The sequence below is a fragment of the Camelus bactrianus genome, chromosome 5, assembly GCF_048773025.1.
Source record: "Camelus bactrianus isolate YW-2024 breed Bactrian camel chromosome 5, ASM4877302v1, whole genome shotgun sequence".
NCBI lineage: Eukaryota > Metazoa > Chordata > Mammalia > Artiodactyla > Camelidae > Camelus > Camelus bactrianus.
In genome coordinates, this window is record NC_133543.1 from 65,021,582 (window position 1) to 65,030,524 (window position 8,943).

Sequence of the window (8,943 nt, forward strand, 5' to 3'; positions counted from 1 at the left end):
AAAAAGGAAACTAAGAAGTAATTTGCTTTTATAGTTTAGTATCTGTATTTCAATCATTCTCTCCGTTGCTTCCTTGGTCAGTAAAAAGTAATGTTTGACAGTGAAATGATCCAGGCTTTATCCTTTGAGAAATCTAAGTGTTTTTCTATTTGGGATTCTCAAATTCTAAATGCCTGCAGTCAGGCATTTGGCAGGACTTACTCAAATTACTAAACCTGTTTGATTGCTGATGTTTCCACATAATTAGTGGTGTCTTCACTCTGAGCTATGACAGCTACCCACCATCCTGGAAATCTTGTTTGAGTATACACATTTCCTTTAACTAACACACATTAATACTGATCCTCCATACTTTTTCTTATTCTGACTTCCTCCATGCTCAGTCAAATATTATCTTTTCTTTTAATATATAAGTTAATCTGTAATGAAATGATTGTATGGGCAAAGATTTGTGTACACTAGGTCCAGGAGAATGGAATGACATTAGAATTCTGATCTGGACATCACTTTCTAGAACATAGTGTGGAGAGAACACTTCATGTATCGATTCACAGTCACACCATCTTTTTTCCTTTCAACTCTTGTCTGTGCATCAGTCTCTTCTTTCTTCTAGGAAGTGTTGCTAAATGTGTAATCTAATCCATTAACACTCACACACATAACTCAGGAGCTAATGCTAATTAAAAACCTGCAGTCACAAGGAGGAGAGGCTGTAAAACAAGAGTTTATCACCACACGACGTTTTAAAATACCTCTGCTTGAGAAGAAACAGACATGCTCAAGGGGAAATTAAAGACTCCATGGGCAGCTAATCTAATTTGGAGCAAGATTGACTCTGAATTATAAATGCAAAATCAACCCTCAGAATTTAAATCAATTATAGATATAAAAATCCCTTTACTATTCATCAGTTCATATTAAGATCTATGCAATTGGATTTAAAAATTTCCTGTCTTGGACAGGTTTCTGAAAAATGGCCTGGGTTGGAATAAGAGGAGTAGAATGAGTTCTCTGTCATTGCAATGACTCATTCATCACTCAAAAGCGAGACTTCACATGCATGGTACACTTAGAGACACTGAGTTTTGAAGGATATACATTTGAAAATACATCCCGACTTGCAGATTTCTTTCCTTCATCAAGGTGAAAATGTTTTATCTTTGATAATGGTGTAGATGTTGTCTATTAATTTGTATTGTTATTGTTATGAGAGGAAGCCAGTTGTTCAAAAATCTTCCTACAGTGGGATTTGCTGTGCTCTGAGATCAAGAAAACCATTTGAGCATCTCTTAATGTGTGTGATCTTCAAGTTTTTCTGAACTATTACTTGCCAATATCCCTATAATATTTTTAAACAATCCTAGGCTTTGATTTTAAGAACTTCCCATCCTTTCTTCCAAGCAGTGTTTTTGCATTCATTTACAAAGTGTCAGCCTTGGACCAGTTGAATTAGCATCACCTCGGAACTTGTTTGAAATGCAAGTTCTCAGGCCTCCCCAGACTGGCTGAATCAGAAACTCTAGGGATGGGGCTCAGTAACTGATGTTTTAACAAGCTCTCCAGGCGATTCTAAGACACCTCAGTTTTGAGAACCTCTTCTCTTCTGAACTATGTCTTGTCACTATTTTGTGTTTCCTTGACACCTCAGTTTTGAGAACCTCTTCTCTTCTGAACTATGTCTTGTCACTATTTTGTGTTTCTTTGACCCCTTTGGCAATATGGTGAAGCCTATGGATCTTTTATCAGAATAGTATTTTTAAATATCCAAAATAAAGTACATGGATTACTAAAGAAATAGGTTATCTTGAAATTAAGTTATCCAAATATTAAAGACAAATCTGTGATACAATAATACATGTGCTTCTTTATTAATACATTTAACTAACAAGATTCATGGGTGAGTCTAATAACTATCATAGTTTTAAAGTATTGGTAATCAAAAAAGTTATCCGGATATCTGCAACAATCACAATGTGACATGATTATATCTGTGGTTTATATTAGTGACAACGTCACAGATAAGACTAATGCTCTTGTGGTTTATGCCTACATTCATAATTGAAGGAGACATTGAATTTTAGTCAGCAGTTAATGAAAATAAAAATAGGAGTTTTTGTGCATCTAAATTAATCCCCTGAGTTCTATCCACAAACCCTAGGAGAAAAGAAGCCTTACAGAATGGGTCATTTTTAGCCCATCTAAACTATGCTTATCTTGTAATCTAATAAATATACTACATTTTAAAACAAGGTGGGAGACAAGATGTGAATCAGAGGTGTTCTGGAAGCCATAGGGTGTTCTCCCCTAGGGCACCCCATGGCCTAACACCTGTGACTGCTAAAGCCTAGCTGATTTCATAGTTTACTGGAAGGACCACCCATGCTACATGTTTTCCTGCTTGGTCACCCAAGACCTTTATATCCATTATCGCTTTACATTTCTTTCCACGTACTTTGCAAATCTTTCCTGTCATTTACGTATTGACACCTCTTGATTCTTTAGAACCTCTTAGAAACAGTGAGTTTTCAACTCTCCATATTGTCACTGTGAACTCCATTTGAGGAAATGGGTATTCAAAGATCACATAAACAAGTCAAGGTCATGGAACAGAGTTCAGAGCCATGACTCCCATTTGGGTGCACATTTCAGGCTCTGTGTTCTGACCTTGCTGCACAGAGGCAGGGAGCCAGTGAGACCTGACATGGTCACCATTTGAGATAGCTGAGTGGCCATATCAGCTGAATAAGAAAAGCGAAAAAGGATTCTTTCTATGTCAGCCACTTATGACAGACTAGTCAAACAGGAAATAATTAGAAATAATTAGAGTATAAAAGGATGAATCTACTTTCATCATGAGACAGAAGACAATAGACTGTCAGAAAAAAAAAAAGCCTCCCATTTTGTAGATGGGACAGTGTACAAAGGAAGTTTTGACAATTCCTTATTTTGGAAATCATTATTTTAAAACCATGTCTTTAAGCTTTCAGCTCCTTTCATTTGACAGATTCTTTCCCCAAACCCTGATTATTAAAGGATAGCAAAAGGTCTTCTGAGGGGCTTTCTTATAAAATATTTTCTTCTATATTGTCTCTTGTTGGTATGAACATTTTGATACTGTTTATAGTATCAAATACTGACACTCATTTCTAGTCTTAACTTTATATTTTGGAAACAGTGTGACTTTGACATGTGTTTTCAAAAGCTCAATTTTATTAATCAACTGAGGATTACATTTGCCCTACTGATTCAAATGTATTTTTAATTGAGTGCCTACTATGGCATTCAATTAAAATATTTATTTATATGTAAATAGTTGAGTGCCTACTATGTGCCAAGCTCTTGCAATATAAAGGAAGCACTGTAATGCAGGAAATAAGGTAGCACATCCAACTGGACAGGAAGAGTAGAGGAAAAGAAAGTGAGTCTCTGCAGATGTTACAGCTGTGCAGAGAGCCAGAGGCCAGCAGTGAGCAGGCACACAGCAAAAAGACTGCAGTGCAGGAAGAACCCATGAGCTTCTTAGTTGGGTGTAAGAGTCTGCAAAGGATCAGCTGTGGCAGGAATAAAACCAAGTATTTTGGTCAAGCAGAGTACTGTGTTTTCTCCTTTAGCGTTAGCCAGGGGTGTAGAAATGTCTGCAGGCAGCTGCAGAAGGCAAATTTAAGAAAGATAAAAGACAGGGCATTTTTACAGGAGAGAGAGAAGGGAAAGCAATGTTTTCTGTTAACTTCTGTTTCTCATACGTAATATCCACATTTGGAGAGTTGAACGAAAGCAGAGGAGGAAAGCTTGCAGAGTTCCTGTGCAGGAGGGCGGGGGAGGGTCCTTTGGAGGAGGGCCTTCTTCATGAGAACCAGTGTCTCCAGAGACAGAACAACTGCCCCCAAACTCTGGAGCTAAATTCAGTGTTTGGGAATGCAGTAGGTATTTACTATTATGTTAATGCCAGGAAATAAAGATTTCCAATGATCTTTGGAACAGGAATAAATCAGGGTTCTAAAATGTATCAGTGGAAGGCACTTCTGACTTTCATATGAATCCTGTGCAATTCCACTTAGCAAGTCAAAGACTGTTAGTTACTTTCAGGGGTGGCCCATGCTTTACAGAACCATGCAAGTATAATATCTGATCGATAGAGTTGTCAGAGTAACACCAACAAAACTAGCTGTTTTCATGTTTATTACCAAGAATTAAGCTATGACTGACTGAAAATAATGGGTAAATGTGAGGTTTAGTGTACATAATAAAAGCATGAAATAGATCTGAGGGGGAAAAAGGGAAAAGAAAGAAAGGAAAGGGTTTAACTACTTAATATCTACTTTTCAAGTGGGGTCAGGGAAGGTTTAGAGTAGAAGTGAATAAGGGAACATATAATTCATTATCCAAACTAAGAAATGTTTATCTAGGAAGATTGCTCAGGCTCTTCCCTAGTATCTGTGGAGCCTGAGTCCAGAGTACAAATTCAAGCCCATATTTTGACATATATCAAGTATACAAAGGAAGCCACAAAACTGTTCTGTAGCTTTCTATATCTGTCTTTACACATAAATATTCAAAACACCCAAGAAGGTAAGTTTCCAATTTACAGTTCTCAGAATTCTTAGGATCCTTGGAGTTTTATATAGGAACATGCTGATTTGGGGTAAACTGGCCCCTGGCCTCCAGAAGGGCCATCCCTTTTCTGTATCCCTGAGCTCCTCCTTGCACTGATGGGGCCTCTCAAGTGGAATGCACACTTCAGCCTGCACATCTGTGTTCCGTTCATTTCTCAGTGTCAGCACTCCTCCCATGGCCACTTGTTGAGACTAGGGGTGGGCATAGAAGAGGCAAGATCTGCCCTCAGAAAGAAGAGCCCAGCTAAAAGATTCCTGCAGTTCCTGGATATGAGCATAAGTCATTTGGCTTGGAAGCTCTGGGGCCCCAAGGTTCCCCAGACATGGATAGAAGGGGAAGGTTAAACTTCAGTTGGACATGCTGCCTTGGCTCAGATAACTCATCACATGGAAAGAGATCAAGCTAGAGTGAAACCAGTATTAGAGTCTCTAAAGTGCCTGGAGAAGAACATAGCTCCTTTCTCATGGATCTGAGACCAGTACTGCAAATGCTAAGCTGGAATTGACGCCAGGACAACAAGCAACAAACATAGACTTGAGCAAACAAATATATATGGTTGCCCTAAATTTGTGGAGCACACGCACTGGAGTGTAAACTGCAGTCTGGAAAACTGTCCTGGGTGTGTAGACCTGGATCAAATAGGTTTTTCACTGAAAGAGCTCTTTGTATATCCTGGGAAATGAAGACCATTCTCCTACAAACTTTGTATGACTAAATAACAGTAAAAAATAAGACTGATACAGTTGGGCAAAGTTCCTGGACACAGAATCCAAAGGAGAAAAATGGCTCTGGCTGCACTGGTTACATGAACACACACACACACAAATTTAAAGTAACCAAAATGAACCTTTCATAGATTTTGAAGTTTATGAGGAAACTGGATGCCCTATGAAGATTAAGAGGATAGCCATTAGCAACTGTCTGGAAATAGACTTAAGCAATGACATAATTTTTGCAGAACTAATTTCAGGAAAGGGAGCACTTTCTGATTTATAGGAAGAATGCAAATTTTAGTTTGTTGTTTTGTTTGCTTCATTTTGAGGTAATGGGTTATACACAGAGAACCCGTAATGAAATAATGGAGTGTTATGCACTGAATGTGTCCCATCTGTCCCCAGATTTATCTGTTGAAGTCCTAACCCCCAGTGTGGCCGTATTTGGATATGGAGTCTCTGAGGAAGTAATTAAGGTTAAATGAGATCAAAAAGGTGGGGCCCTGAGAAGCAGGATTAGTGTCCCTCTAAGAAGAGACACCAGGTAGCTGATTCTCTCCACATGCCCAAAGAAGAGTTCATTTGAGTACACAGCCAGATGGCAGCTGCCTAGAAATTAAGAAAAGAGGTCTCAATGAAACCTTAGTCTTGACATCTTGCTGGCACCTTGAGTTTGGATTTTCCAGCCTCCAGAACGGTGAGAAATAAATTTGTATTGATTAAACCATCCAGTCTCTGGTGTTTTTCTTATGGAGCCTGAGCAGACTAAAGACATGTAATAAAAAAATAAGAAACTGGGGATTAAATATAAATGTTTTTCCAGAAAATTTAAGACAATATTGGGATGAAATACAGCATATACCCAGAGATAAGATAACAAGAAAAAAGATATAAGGAAAGTTAAGTGTAAAGGACAAACTGAATAGCAAAGGTATTTAAGAAACACTTTAAAACAAAATTATGTAAAGAAAATATTTGCGCTTTCAGGAGCCCTGAGAAATGCCCTCTAGCTGGGGTCTGAGAGAAGAGAATATAAATGGAATTTAGAAACAAACGAATATCCATTCAACTTTGCTGAAAAGATAGGCTAAAGGGGTTTGCTTAGGATTTAAGTACTCCTAGATCATTTACAGGTGTGGTTCAGAGTCCATGAGTCTATTAAATCACTGAAATTATATACAAAGTCTTACATACTTAGAATAGTAACCTGAAGAAACAAAGCAACTGGCATCTCCACTTTTTTTCCAGGCAAAAATTAATGAGGAGGATGGCTTTTTTTCCTACAGACTTCTATACTTAACAGGTGATAATTTCAAATTTTAAAGCCAGGAGAGCAACCATTACCAGTTATTCCCATTTCTTACACCTGGTATTCCAGAGGTGGCACATTTTTAAAGAGAAAGTGACAATGGAAAAGAATTAATAGTTCTCTGGTGAAAATCTCATTCCACTCCCTGTTTTGATTACTGTTTTCTGCTCCAAAGAGTGGTCTGCATACACACTTCCTCTCCTCCTGTTTTCTCTGTCCTTCTAGTCATGTTACCACTGTTTTAATTATTGGGTTACATTATATCTGTCGGGGCTTATCTCCTACCCCCCGTTATTTAGAACATTCATGACTATTTATTTTTATTACCATACAGTCAGCCCTCTTATCCAAGTGTTCTGAATCTACAGATTCAACCAACTTCAGATGGAAAAAAAAAATTCTGGAAAGTTCCGAAAAGTAAAGCTTGAATTTGTCACCTACCTGGCAACTATTTACATAGTATTTACATTGTATTTACCAACTGTTTATATAGCATTTACTTAGTATTAGATATTATAAGGAATCTAGACATGACAAAGTATACCGGAAGATGTACATAGGTTATACACAAACACTATGCTATATTATATAAGGGAGTTGAGCGCCTGCATATTTTGGTATCTCTAGGGAGGGGAAGTGTCCTGGAACCAGTCCCCAAGCATACCAAGGAATGACTGTATATTAATAATTAGCTACTGTTATTTTTATTTGGCTCATATATACTTTATAATTTATTTAGTGGCAAACAGACATCTTTATGGTGTTCTTCCTAGTTAAGAACATGAACTACTATCCTCTGTTGTGACTGTTAGTAGTATTTAAAATGTATTTCATTCATTTCTTGTTTAATTTATTCCTATATATTTTATTTATACTGACGTTATTACAGATATACTCCTTTTTCCCCACTGCATCTTCTGTGTGGTTGTTATATGTATATTAGGAAAATAATGATTTGTGCCCATTTACTTTGTAGGTTTCTACATTTGTGAATTCTCCTACTGCTTAGATTAGCATTCCAGGTGTGTCCATAACTATCATCAGAAAATCTTGTTAGTCTTTTGCTCCTTCCCATAGTTTTGACCTCTATTTTGTTTAGTTTTATTTTATTTTGCATTGTTGAATCACATTGGTTGGTTCATCTAGTTGGATATTAAATAATAGTCGTGATATGTAAGCATTCACATATTGATCCTGACTCTGGAGACAAAGCTTCTAGTATCTTTCTATTGACATGATGATGATTTGGGGGCTGAAGTATCTTTTATCATATCAGTGAAGTGTCTGTATATATAAATTTCTTATTTATATTATTTTAAAAAATAAGTATGTAATTGAATTTTGTCAAATGCTTCTCCACTGTATTTGGAGATGACAGTTTGATTTTTTCCTCTTAATACTATTAACATAATATATTAAGTTAATAGATTTCTAAATATTGATTCATCCTTGCATTCCTAAAATAGATCTTACTTGATCATGAAAAATCTTTTAATATGCATTTAATTCTGTTTGCCAATATTTTACTTTATCAACATTCATAAGATAGCAATTGTACTACCTTGATGCAATATCTGATTTTGAATTCAATGATGTTCTCACTTTATAAAAGAAGTTTGGAAGGTTTACTCTTCCATATATGTTAATTATGTCTTTGGTTTTTTTCTGATATTTCTATCCACTTTATCATTGTTGAGAGAGGTAAAATCTCCTACTACTTTTGTGGTTTTATCTAGTTTTCCAATTTCTGCTATATATTCATAATTTCATGGCTATTCATAAATGTTATGCTTTCTTTTGGAATTGTACCAGTTAAGCATTATAAAATACCTTTCTTTTCCTCAAATAATGCCTTATTTAAAAACCTAAATTCCTCCCTGCCTGATATTAAGAGCAGGACTGTTTCTTAGTTATTTGGATTTGCCTGGTATCCTACCTTTGCCGATCCTTGTATTTACAAGTGTTTAGGTTTGTCTTTTGTCTGCCTCAGAAAAGTGGTTTTTCTTGTGATTCAAGCTGAAAATCTATTACTATATGCGTTAAGCCCTGTGCCTATGTTTACTAGATGCATTGGGCTTGATTCTGTCATGCTTTCTATTTTTAAATTTTGTTCAAAAAAGTATTTTATGATAATCCATTTCTCAGGAAACCACTCTAATGAGGATTTTACCTCAACAACTCCACTGAACCTACCTTTGTCAACGTTACTAATGATGCTTATATTGCAAAAAAAATTAATGAAATTCTCAGCTTCATTTTGGCTAATGCCAAGTGTCAGTACACACAGACTTTCAGAGCATACCAAGT